The sequence below is a fragment of the Triticum dicoccoides genome, chromosome 6B (assembly GCF_002162155.2).
Source record: "Triticum dicoccoides isolate Atlit2015 ecotype Zavitan chromosome 6B, WEW_v2.0, whole genome shotgun sequence".
In the NCBI taxonomy this organism is placed as follows: domain Eukaryota; kingdom Viridiplantae; phylum Streptophyta; class Magnoliopsida; order Poales; family Poaceae; genus Triticum; species Triticum dicoccoides.
The window spans coordinates 301,911,215-301,923,792 of record NC_041391.1 but is presented as its reverse complement, the minus strand read 5'-3'; the positions used below and the strand labels follow the sequence as shown (position 1 = coordinate 301,923,792).

General features: G+C 47.2%; 1 long non-coding RNA gene across 1 annotated transcript; it reads right to left on the bottom strand.

Moving 5' to 3' along the window:
* Positions 1–778: 778 nt before the first annotated feature.
* Positions 779–1,466, bottom strand: LOC119322616. The gene is made up of 3 exons (XR_005155723.1): positions 1,276–1,466; positions 1,089–1,170; positions 779–1,007 (listed from the first exon to the last, which is right to left on the bottom strand). It is a non-coding gene; the product is annotated as an uncharacterized LOC119322616 (long non-coding RNA).
* Between the last annotated feature and the right edge of the window lie 11,112 nt (positions 1,467–12,578).

The window sequence follows — 12,578 nt, the reverse complement described above, 5'->3', positions numbered from 1 at the left end:
CCGGTTAATACAATTCTAGCATGAATAATAAACATTTATCATGATATAAGGAAATAAATAATAACTTTATTATTGCCTCTAGGGCATATTTCCTTCAGGCTCACATCAGCTGAGCCTCATGAGGTGCACCTTGCATAAAAATCTCCGCCCCTCAGGAGCCAGCCTGAAGAGGCCGATTCCCTCGGGGGTCTTGGTGTCGTCTGCCTCGTGAGGCTTGGCCCCTCGCGAGCGTCTTGAGTTGTTGATGCTGAAGTTGGGCCGTACCAGGCCGTTGATGGAGCCACGTGGTGGGCCGCAGGCATGCAAGTCTGGATACCCCCATATCCAGAACGCAGACAACATTTTTAGTATGGTGAAGAATACTATCTCGTGATCTAACCAACTCTTCATGGTGGGCGTGTTTTGTGGTTCCGTACGCACTATAAGGTTGAATCAAGCACATCAGTGCGACATCAGTTTGGTACTGAAATGTTGACTGCCTCTCTGAATTTTAACAGAAAGTATAACAGTGAAGAAAGTTACCTGCAACGCATATGTCAGCCGGATGTTCTCTTCGATGATGTCTTGTCTATAGGATCAAGCTTTTGATGCAGCATCAACCAAATCTTGTTGTTGTCGATCAAATGCCTCGAAACAATGTGTTACAGAATTAGTCTAGTTTACTACAAGATAATATTTTAAACTGATAAGATAAAGATACTTACCATTCGCATATATATATATATATATATATATATATATATATATATATATATATATATGCAATGCGCTTTTCCAAAACATGTTTCTCATTAAGTATTTTGGCTTTGAAACACCAAACATTAGACCAAGACAGTCCAGTTAGATTTTGTGGATGCATATCGAAAAGCAAAAACCGAGGATGTCGAAGAGGGTAAAAAAGGTAATGTAATATTCTGTATGCAGTATGCATGGTACCTTCACTGAATAGTCAGCAAGCTGTCTTCTTAAAGTGCAATCTCTTCTTCATGTTCTTATTAGTAAGAAGCCTATGGAAAGAGGGAAATATCTTCATCAGGAACATCAGATCCCATATGCCTGCGAGTACAGAGCAAGTGAATTATACATACCTGCTTCTAGATGATGTTTGAGCTCATCTCCATACCTTGCATAGCTAAGTTGATCCTGGTATCATACTCTCCTTTGCGGTGCCTGAAAGGAAAGGCTCTTTTCTGTATCAGACAACTCTTCGGGCAAAAAGATGCATACATACAACATAGAAAATGTTCAGGTGGCGTTAACACGTGGCGGAGGTACCTAGTTGTGCGAGAGGGAGCGAGACGACAGGGTAGAGAACTGAGAGCGCACACCAGCCCCAGCAGCGAGCTGCTCCCCTGATGGATTTTTGGACATTCCACTGGATTGGCCATGCAACGTCTACTCCCCATGTTCGGCAGCTCCATTCTGATGACCAGGCAAAGCACCTTGAGAACTTGGCAATGAAGAAGAGTCACTACTGAGCAACCTTGGGTCCTCTGCCATCTTATTCGCGACCGCACGGTTGAGTAAGAGTTTATGCAAGCCTCGACCATGTGGTCCTGATCCATCCTGGAGGAAGAAGTTTGGGTTGTAGCCTCGGACCTTTGGTTCCAGAATAAAACATTATTATTTTTATCTGATGATAAGAAAGCAGAGTAACAAGTAGACGCAGCTGTGCGACATGGATGTTGTACCAACTTAATAATGTCTATTCTCATTTTTTTGGGGTAAGTCGCTCTTCTCCTCTCCTCCTCCTCCTCATGTTGCTTCTTTTTCTTCTTCTTTCAAGCTCACTGTCACTGTTAATGGAGCATCCGACTCAACTCGCCACACCATCCACAGACACTCAAACTTGAAATTTTGATAAGAAGGTTTCACGACATGGAAAAATGGTGTTTAATCATAGTACATTACTTGTACATGAATTAAAGACAACTAACATCTAAGCCAGAAATGAACAAGCAAAAACAGCTTAACACACATAGATACATCTCTCCCCACCCCTCCCTCCTCTCTCTCCCTCCCCCTTCCCCCTCTCTCCCTCCCTGCCTCTCTCAATAAATAAGTTAATCTTTCAAATAATGGTATATGATCAATTTCACTTGTCTTGAGAGCTTAGCCAAGTAGAAATCTTAAACATGTTTCTTCATTCCAATTTTACACCTCGTCATCCGTATGTACTAGCTTCGAGAAAGTTAATTAAAGCCTTCCAACATCCAAGCATCATGAACCAAATGCAGAAAAAGAGTAATGATTTCATCTTGAATAACAAAATTCTCATGGAACAGATGATTCAAAACATAGAACATGAACTTTCCTGAGCTACACTAATTCTAATCCTTTCCGCGACCTGCCATATGATGTGAGCAAACATATACATTTATGAAAATTGTAGTTGATATAAAAAGGAATGTAGTCCATTTTCATCAGCAAAAGAAGACTAAAGAGATTCTTCCAAAATAGAACAGTTACCAAGGTGAAACTAACCAAGTATAATCTATAATCTTTCACAATAAATATGTAAGAGAATTATATTAGTTGTATAGAACACATTGTTATTCATGAAAATACCATTGGAAATAGACAATCTGTATCATCTCCATGTAGTACACAGCAAACAATGCTAGATTTTGCTTGAAACATTGAGTTAACTGATGAAAATACATATCTGTCAGCAATTAGCTTGGTTTGTAAACTGTCAGGACCCATGAGGCTATGGCGCCGAGGCAAAGCGCTGCACCACGGCGCAGGATGCCCACCACACATCGCGTCGTTATCTTACTATGTTGTAGGCAATGGACGTCTCGGCAAGGAGGAACTTACTAAAGGGGTACCACCTATGTAGCGGCAAGTGATATGTTCTGGACCATGTTCCACACAGTCTAGGTAGGCAAGCTCGGATCCGAATGTACTTAATTCGACATGAGATAATAGATACACTAGCTCTCTAAAGGACATTACCAGATTGCTCTAGATAGATAATATGCAACTTTGGATTGTTTCAGCCTGACAAACTATTTCACCAGCAACTGAGGGTCTCATAGGCGTCTAAAGCTTCAACACAAGGAAGAGTGTATGTAAACCAGGCAATACATTGATTGTGTATAATCAGAAGCACCAGCATGACTGAAGGAAATATGCCCTAGAGGCAATAATAAAGTTGTTATTTATATTTCCTTATATCATGATAAATGTTTATTATTCATGCTAGAATTGTATTAACCGAAAACTTAGTACATGTGTGGATACATAGACAAAACAAAGTGTCCCTAGTATGCCTCTACTTGACTAGCTCGTTAATCAAAGATGGTTATGTTTCCTAACCACACACATGTGTTGTCATTTGATGAATGGGATCACATCATTAAAGAATGATGTGATGGACAAGACCCATCCGTTAGCTTAGCATAAGATTGTTATGTTTTATTGCTATTGCTTTCTTCATGACTTATACATGTTCCTCTGACTATGAGATTATGCAACTCCTGAATACCGAAGGAATACCGTCTGTGCTATCAAACATCACAACATAATTGGGTGATTATAAAGATGCTCTACAGGTGTCTCTGAAGGTGTTTGTTGAGTTGCCAGAGGTCGAGATTAGGATTTGTTACTCGGTGTATCGGAGAGGTATCTCTGGGCCCTCTCAGTAATGCTCATCACTATAAGCCTTGCAAGCAATGTGACTAATGAGTTAGTTACATGATAATGCATTAAGGAACGAGTAAAGGGACTTGCCGGTAACGAGATTGAACTAGGTATGAAGATACCGACGATCGAATCTCGGGCAAGTAACATACCGATGACAAAGGGAACAATGTATGTTGTTATGCAGTTTGACCGACAAAGATCTTCGTAGAATATATAGGAACCAATATGAGCATCCAGGTTCCGCTATTGGTTATTGATTGGAGATGTGTCTCGATCATGTCTACACAATTCTCGAACCCGTAGGGTCCGCATGCTTAACGTTCGATGATGATTTGTATTATGAGTTATGGGTTTTGGTGACCGAAGTTTGTTCGGAGTCCCGGATGAGATCACGGACATGACGAGGAGTGTAGAAATGGTTGAGAGGTAAAGATTGATATATTGGAAGGTTACATTCGGACACCAGAATAGTTTCGGGAAGTTTTGGAGTACCGGGAGGTTATTGGAACTCCCCTGGGAGAGTAATGGGCCAACATGGGCCTTAGTGGAGGAGAGAGGGCTGGCCATAGGAGGTTCCCCCCCTTGCCAATCCAAATTGGACAAGGGGTGGGGGCGACGCCCCCCCCCCCCTTTCCTTCTCCTACTCCCTCTCCTTTCCCCCTTTGCTAGTCCAGAAAAAAGGAAAAAGTGGAGGGGGGCGAATCCTACTAAGAGTGTAGTCCTACTAGGACCACCCCCTCCATTGCGCACCCCCTGGTGGCCGGCTTCCTCCCCCCCTCCTTTATATATGGGGGCAGGGAGGCACCCCAAAGTCACAACATTGTCTTAGCCATGTGCGGTGCCCCCCTCCACCGTTTACTTCTTCGATAGTATCATCATAGTGCTTAGGCAAAGCCCTGCGCGGATCACATCATCAACACCGTCATCACACAGTCGGGCTGACGAAACTCTCCCTTGACCCTCTGCTGGATCAAGAGTTCAAGGGACGTCATCAAGCTGAACATGTGCTAAACTCGGAGGTGTCGTACGTGTGCTAGATCGGTTGGATCGTGAAGACGTTCGACTACATCAACCGGGTTAACATAATGCTTCCGCTTTCGGTCTACGAGGGTACGTGGACACACTCTCCCCCTCTTGTTGCTATGCATCTCCTAGATAGATATTGAGTGATGGTAGGAATTTTTTGAAATTGCATGCTACATTCCCCAACAGTGGCATCCGGGTCAGGTCTATGCGTAGATGATATGCACGAGTAGAACACAAAGAGTTGTGGGCGATAATAGTCATACTGCTTACCATCAATGTCTTACTTTTATTCGGCAGTATTGTTGGATGAAGCGGCCCGGACCAACATTAAATGACCATGTTCATGAGACCGGTTCTACCGATGTGCTTTGCACACAGGTGGCTGGCGGGTGTCTATTTGTCCAACTTTAGTTGAATCGAGTTTGACTACGGCCGGTCCTTGTTGAAGGGTAAAATAGCACACTTGACGAAAAATCATTGTGGTTTTGATGCGTAGGTGAGAACGGTTCTTGCTAGAAGCCCGTAGCAGCCACGTAAAACTTGCAACAATGAAGTAGAGGACGTCTAACTTATTTTTGCAGGGCTTTTTGTGATGTGATATGGTCAAGACATGATGTGATATAAATTGTTGTATGAGATGACCATGTTTTGTAACAAAGTTATCGGCAACTGGCAGGAGCCATATGGTTGTCGCTTTACTGTATGAAATGCAATCGCCATGTAATTGCTTTACTTTATCACTAAGCGGTAGCGATAGTCGTAGAAGCAATAGTTGGCAAGACGACAATGATGCTACGATGGAGATCAAGGTGTCAAGCCAGTGACAATGGAGATCATGACGGTGCTTTGGAGATGGAGATCAAAGGCACAAGATTATAATGGCCATATCATGTCACATATTTTGATTGCATGTGATGTTTATCTTTTATGCATCTTATTTTGCTTAGTACGGCGGTAGCATTATAAGATGATCCTCACTAAATTTCAAGGTATAAGTGTTCTAGCTGAGTATGCACCGTTGCTACAGTTTGTCATGCCGAGACACCATGTGATAATAGGGTGTGATAAGCTCTACGTTCACATACAATGGGTGCAAGCCAGTTTTGTGTGTGCAAAATACTCGGGTTAAACTTGGCGAGCCTAGCATATGCAGATATGGCCTCGAAACACTGAGACCGAAAGGTCGAACGTGAATCATATAGTATATATGATCAACATAGAGATGTTCACCATTGAAAACTACTCCATCTCACATGATGATCGCACATGGTCTAGTTGATATGGATCATGTGATCATTTAGATGACTAGAGGGATGTCTATCTAAGTGGGAGTTCTTTAGTAGTATGATAAATTGAACTTTAATTTATCATGAACTTAGTCCTGATATTTTTTTGCATATCTATGTTATTGTAAATCAATGGCCCGTGCTACCGTTCCCTTGAATTTTCATGCATTCCTAGAGAAAGCTAAGTTGAAAGATGATGGTAACAACTACACGGACTAGGTCTGTAACTTGAGGATTATCCTCATTGCTGCACAGAAGAATTACGTCGTTGAAGCACCGCAAGGTGCAAGGCCTGCTGTAGGAGCAGATGCTGATGTTATGAATGTCTGGCAAGCTCGATCTGATGACTATTCGATAGTTCAATGTGCCATGCTTTACGGCTTAGAATCGAGACTTCAAAGACGTTTTGAACGTCATGGAGCATATGAGATATTCCAAGAGTTGAAGTTAATATTTCAAGAAAATGCCTGAGTTGAGAGATATGAAGTCTCCAACATGTTCTATAGCTGCAAGATGGAGGAGAATAGTTCTGTCTGTGAACACATATTCAAAATGTCTAGGTACCATAACCACTTGACTCAGCTGGGAGTTATTCTTCCTGATGATAGTGTCATTGACAGGGTTCTTCAATCACTGCCACCAAGCTATAAATGCTGCGTGATGAACTATAATATGCAAGGGATGGAAAAGACAATTCCCGAGCTGTTCGCAATGCTAAAGGCTGTGGAGGTAGAAATCAAGAAGGAGCATCAAGTGTTGATGGTTAACAACACCACTAGTTTCAAGAAAAAGGGCAAAGGGAAGAAGGGGAACTTCAAGAAGAATAGCAAGCAAGTTGCTAGTCCCGGGAAGAAACCCAAGTCTAGACCTAAGCCTGAAACTGAGTGCTTCTACTGCAAAGGGACTGGTCACTAGAAGCGGAACTGCCCAAGTATTTGGGGGATAAGAGGGATGGAAAAGTGAAAGTTATATTTGATATGCATGTTATTGGTGTGTACCTTACTAATGCTCGTAGTAGCGCCTGGGTATTTGATACTGGTTCTGTTGCTCATATTTGCAACTCGAAACAGGGGCTACAGATTAAATGAAGATAGGCTAAGGACGAGGTGACGATGCGCGTCGGAATTGGTTCCAAGGTCGATGTGATCGCCGTCGGCACGCTACCTCCACATCTACCTTCGGGATTAGTTTTAGCCAAGAATAATTGTTATTTGGTGCCAGCATTGAGCATGAACATTATATCTAGATCTTGTTTAATGCGAGATGGTTATTCATTAAAATCAGAGAATAATGGTTGTTCTATTTATATGAGTAATATCTTTTATGGTCATGCACCCTTGTTGAGAGGTCTATTTTTGTTGAATCTCGATCGTGGTGATACACATGTTCATAATATTGAAGCCAAAAGATGCAAAGTTAGTAATGATAGTGCAACTTATTTGTGGCACTGCCGTTTAGGTCATATTGGTGTAAAGCTCGTGAAGAAACTCCATGCTGATGGGCTTTTGGAAACACTTGATGCTTGTCAACCATGCCTCATGGGCAAGATGACTAAGACACCGTTCTCCGGAACAATGGAGCGAGCCACTGACTTTTTGGAAATAATACATACCGATGTATGTGGTCCGATGAGTGTTGAGGCTCACAGCGGGTATCGTTATTTTCTGACCTTCACAGATGATTTGAGCATATATGGGTATATCTACTTAATGAAACATAAGTATGAAACATTTGAAAAGTTCAAAGAATTTCAAAGTGAAGTGGAAAATCATCGTAACAAGAAAATAAAGTTTCTACAATCTGATCGTGGAGGCGAATATTTGAGTTACGAGTTTGGTCTTCATTTGAAACAATGTGGAATAGTTTCGGAACTCAAGCCACCTGGAACACCACAGCGTAATGGTGTGTCCAAATGTCGTAACCATACTTTATTAGATACGATGTGATCTATGATGTATCTTACTGATTTACCGCTAACGTTTTGGGGTTATGCTTTAGAGACAACTGCATTCATGTTAAATAGGGCACCGGTAAATCCATAGAGACGACACCATATGAACTGGGTTTGGCAAGAAACCTAAGCTTTTGTTTCTTAAAGTTTGGGGTTGCAATGCTTATGTTAAAAGCTTCAACCTGATAAGCTCGGACCCAAATCGGAGAAATGTGTCTTCATAGGATACCCAAAAGAAACTATTGGGTACACCTTCTATCACAGATCTAAAGGCAAGATATTTGTTGCTAAGAATGGATCCTTTCTAGAGAAGGAGTTTCTCTCGAAAGAAGTGAGTGGGAGGAAAGTAGAACTTGATGAGGTAATTGTACCTTCTCCCGAATTGGAAAGTAGTTCATAACAGAAATCAGTTCCAGTGATTCCTACACCAATTCGTGAAGAAGCTAATGATGATTATCATGAAACTTCAGATCAAGTTACTACCAAACCTTGTAGGTCAACCAGAGTACGGTCCGCCCCTGAGTGGAACGGTAATCCTATTCCGGAAGTCATGTCACTAGACAATGATGAACCTACGAACTATGAGGAAGCGATGATGAGCCCAGATTTCGTGAAATGGCTTGAGGCCATGAAATCTGAGCTGGAATCCATGTATGAGAACAAAGTGTGGACTTTGGTGGAATTGCCCGATGATCGGCAAGCCATAGAAAATAAATGTATCTTCAAGAGGAAGACTAACGTTGATGGTAATGTTACTGTCTAGAAAGCTCGACTTGTTGCGAAAGGTTTTCGACAAGTTCCAGGTGTTGACTACGATGAGACCTTCTCAACCATAGTGTCGGTGTACTAAAGTAGGGGCACTCCTTTGTACCCCTTATTTGTGCACGGGCAGTCAGAGCCGCGCCCACAACCACACTTAAGTAGGGCAGAGGTAGGAAATCAGAGCCACAACATAGAATCAAAGAAACGCCAAGGCATAAGCATAAAGAGCAAGAAGGCGAAGTGGTTTCCCCCGGCAAGGTCCTTGCCGGGGCAGCCTACCTGACGCTAGCAGGGCGCGCCACCCTTGAGCCCCAGTTCCTCCAGCGCCGCCAACCACGTTGGGACATGGGCTCGGGAGGCGCCTCCATGGTGGCATGCAGATCTTTGTGAAGACAAAGAACACTTTGAATCAGAAGAGTAGAAGATGACGAAACCTCGGCGAGATCCTCGCCGAGGAAACCCACAAGACCCCCGGTAAGACCCTTGCCGGGGACGACCGCAATGCCGCGGCAAGACCCTTGCCGGGGCCCTGGCAAGGCCCTTGCCGAGGACGTCCACGAGGCCACAGCCAGACCCGCACCCGCCAAGCTTCTGCCACCGCTCCCATGCAGCTGCCAGCCCACTAGTTGGGTAGGCACCTGCGTGTTAGCACAAGGCTTCTCAGCCAACTCAGCACGATAGGCTTAACCATAGTACCCCGATGCCACCTCCTATGTGCCACTGTGGCAATCACCTTGCCTATAAAAGGAGGCCCAAAGCATCCAGGAGGAGGATTCGGACCTTTGGACAAGTTACACCCATTATAGCTAGTTCAAGAACCTCAAGAACACAAATACACACATTCAAGCAGGACTAGGGTGTTACGCACCTCTACGGCCCGAACCTGGGTAAACGATCCGCGTGCTCATACTGACTGCTGATCCTGCTCTCCTCACCATCCTGCACCCCGCAACCGTAGTAGGGATCCTTGTGATCCCATAGGTGTCGTTTCCCACCAACATCTTTGGTGTGCCAGGTAGTGGGCGCAGCAGTGAGCATCTGGTTTTGCATCCAGTGGCATAGCTCTTCGTCGCCATGGCTCCCAAGGAGAAGACGACCAAGGCGATCGGTTCATCCAGGACCGGACTGCCTGTACCGGTGCGGACCAGTAGCGATCCAGTCATGGAGAGAACCCGTGGCGCAGCCCGCGAACATCCACATCTCCCTGGCATTCCGGGCCTGGTGAGCGGTGTTGTTCGTGCGCCAGGCGACGAGCCACACGTCGTGAACTCCAGAGACGGATTTGGGCCCCCCGCAGGCGGCGCGGGGCCCTCTAGGAGCATCGTCGTGCTGCCAGACAGCGCCGAGGAAACCTCCAAGACACCAACACCGGCACCCACGACGCGCTCTTCTCAGGTCGTGCGCGATGAGCAGCACCGTCCCGCTGGTGACCCTGGGCGCCGCCCTTGGAAGAGTCACGTGCTCCATTCACATGATGAGGAGGGCCAGCATGCGCACCGAGGCGTTGGCGGAGGTGGCGGACGGCCAAAGGGCCGTGATGGAGCTCCTTCTAACGTAGTTAGAAGTCGAAGCGCATCGCGGTCCACGTAGCTTTCGCCGCCGCCCACACCAGAAGAAGCCCTAGCACGCGCGCAGCTGCTCCTCGATTCTCCTCCCGCTGCAAAGAAGCTTGACGAATGGACGGCCACCGTCCAGAGCCTCGTCGGCATCGCCAACAAAGATGAGTTGCGACCGGCGGGGCCCATAGGCCGTCACTCTGTTGAGCCACCTCATGCCAGCGGTGGATGGGTCGGAGGCGATGCGGCCACGGTGCACTCATCTCCTCCACACCAGCCACCGCGTGTGTCGATCCATCGCGACGATGCTCGTGACAATATCTCCATAGCGTTGTCCGACCCGCGAACCCACCGCGATCAACGTCAAGTTCTTCGGGAGCAAGCCCATGAAGATGCTCAAACCACCATCAAGTGCCGACGTGATGCGCGCCACCAGTCGGATAGGCGGGCAGGGCCCACCATGGACCACCCAGCACCGGGAGGCTACAACGGCCTACCCTACGAGGTGGTTGTCCGGCCTTTACCCGTGAGCTGCGGCAGTTCCAGTGGCCCTCTCACCGCACATTCAAGCTCGACATTGGCGAGAAGTACAACGACAAGACTCATCCGTCGGAGTTCCTCAGCATCTACACCATCGTGATGCAAGCTGCTGGGGCTCGCGATGATAAGGTGCTTGCCAATTACTTCCCGTTGGCACTCAAGCCCAATGTTATGTCATGGTTGATGCACTTCCCGATGGACTCCGTTTCTTCTTGGGATGGATCTGTGTCATGAGTTTGTTGGCGCCTTCACTGGAGACCACCAAGCTCATGGCCAGGCGAGCGACTTTCATATCATCCCCTAGAAGGAAGGAGAAAACTTGCGCAAGTACATCCAAAGGTTCAGCCGAGTGCAATACAACATTCCCGGCGTTCATCCTGCCGCCATGATCAGTGCATTCCATTAGAATGTGTGCAACCGCAAGAAGCATGAGGAGCTGGCGATGAACAAGGTCAAGGATGTGGCCGAGCTTTATGTTCTGGCCGATCTGTGCGCTCGAGCTGAAGAGGGGAGGAAGTACCCCAGCGAAGATGCCGGCGTGGAAACTGACTCCACGGATGACACCGCCACCCCGACAAAGAAGGGCCGGCGCCATAACAGGAAGCGCAAGGGCAAGACCGTGCTTCCCATCGAGGTGTCCGACGACACCGGTGCCACCAAGAAGGCCAAGGCAAGCGACCCCGGCAAGGAGGTTCCCGGGTGTGTTGCTTGCCGGGCCTTGGCGGCTACCGACAAGCCAAGGGGCTCCGACAAGCAGTATTGCAAGATCCACCGCACCAAGGGCCACGACCTCCAGAACTGCTGGCAAGTTAAGCTGCTCGCTGAGAAGCAGAAAGCCAAGTATGAGCGGCGGGACAAGGAGAAGGGCCAAGAGGGTGCCGAGGGATCCAGCAAGAAGCATGGCGGCCAAGGAGGCCGCCGCGGCAAAGATAATCGGCAGGAGAGGCCTGCCCGGGGCCGCGACAAGAAGCAGGAAGATGATGATCATGACCAGGATGATGAGTCCGGCGACCACGAGTTCCATAAAGCTACATAGGCTATATGCGTTGACGGTGGCGCCTCGCTCCATACATCCCACCGCCAGCTCAAGCAGTGGGCGCGTGAGATCACAGCGGTGGAGCCGTCGCTCGACGCGCGGAAGCCGCTGAATTGGTCCAGCACGCCTATCATCTTCGACACCGAGGACCACCCTGACAGCACTACTGCAGTCGGGTGCTTTCCGTTGTTGGTCTCACCGACAATCCGCAACCTCGAGGTGATGAAGATGCTAGTTGACGGCGGGGCCGGTCTAAACTTGATCTCGCCTGTTGTGATCAAGAGGCTGTAGATCCCTGATGGAGACCTCGAGGGGACAGGCACGTTCCAATGGGTCAATCTGGGGAGAAGCCAGCCGAAGGGAAAGGTCACGCTGCCCGTGACGTTCGGAGGCAAGCTAAACTACAGGGCGGAGAGGATTGTCTTTGATGTAGCCGAGATCCCCTTTCCCTACAATGGGATCCTCGGCTGCCCGGCACTAGCCAAGTCAATGGTGGCTTCTCACTATGCCTACAACACGCTGAAGATGCCCGGATCGATGAACATAATCACCGTCCCCTCTGACAAGAAAGACCCATTGATTTGCGCCAACCAACTCTACCGGGAAGCAGTTGCAGCAGCTGCCGCCAAGGCACCTGCTCCTGTCGACGGAGCCCCGAGACGAAAGAAGACCGGCGAGACCCCTCGCACCCACTCTGGCAAGTGCACCTCCTCGGGGTGTTGCGCTCCCGTCGAGGACATGCCAGGGGGCTCCACCGGCAAGAGCAAGAAGTC